General features: G+C 45.5%; 1 non-coding gene across 1 annotated transcript; it reads right to left on the minus strand.

Moving 5' to 3' along the window:
* Nucleotides 1-222: 222 nt before the first annotated feature.
* Nucleotides 223-328, minus strand: LOC141620729 (small nucleolar RNA R71). The gene has a single exon (XR_012532025.1). It is a non-coding gene; the product is annotated as a small nucleolar RNA R71 (small nucleolar RNA).
* Nucleotides 329-892: the final 564 nt, after the last annotated feature.

Consider the following 892-nt stretch of genomic DNA (forward strand, 5'->3'; position numbering starts at 1 on the left):
CAAGGAAGCACATGGAGGTCTTTACTGATTACTGTTCTACTATTCCCGCTACAAAGGGAGTAACTCAAGACAAGATAAAGGAAGTGCTCTTTCCTTTTTCTCTGACTGACTCAGCCCGTGAGTGGTTGACCGATCTTGACTGTACAGCTGCTGGGATCACCAACTGGGAGACTCTCGCACTTGCCTTCTACAAAAGATACTTCCCTCCACAACGCACTAATCATCTGAGGGGTAAGATTACTAATTTTAAGCAGGCACCTGATGAGACATTCTATGAAGCTTGGTGTCGGTTCAAGAAGTTGGTGAGGTCTCTTCCTCACCACGGTTTTGATCAATGGTTCTTATGCAACCAATTTTATAATGGGTTATATGATGACCATAGAGCTATTCTGGACGCCTCATCCAACGGAAGATTTCAGAAAAACATTGATGATGATAAGGGATGGGGCATTATTGAGGAGATGACGACCCATTGTGCTGAATATGGGAACCCACGGGACGGTATTCGAACAGTCCATTCAGTTGATAAGGAAGTCGTGGCGCAGCTGGAAGCCATGAATGCCCGGTTTGATAGATTGGAGCTGCAATCTGCTGGGGAGCCACAGACGGTTCATCTGTTGACTAGACAGGAAACTGTCATTTGTGAGAGATGTGGAGGCGATGACGGTCATACTACTATTGACTGTCTTACTGAGAAAGAACAAGTCCTTGCTTTTCAACAATACAGGCAAGGAGGAGGTTCTTATTACAACAACCAAGGGGCAGTCCATCCCAATTTGAGGTCGACAAGTCAAAATGTTCTTAATCCCACTCCTCCACCGTAGCAACAACAGCCATATATCCCTCCTCATAAAGCTCAATAAGGCTTCCAAAAGCCTCCTTCCTTTCCTCC

The sequence above is a fragment of the Silene latifolia genome, chromosome 1, assembly GCF_048544455.1.
Source record: "Silene latifolia isolate original U9 population chromosome 1, ASM4854445v1, whole genome shotgun sequence".
Classification (NCBI taxonomy): domain Eukaryota; kingdom Viridiplantae; phylum Streptophyta; class Magnoliopsida; order Caryophyllales; family Caryophyllaceae; genus Silene; species Silene latifolia.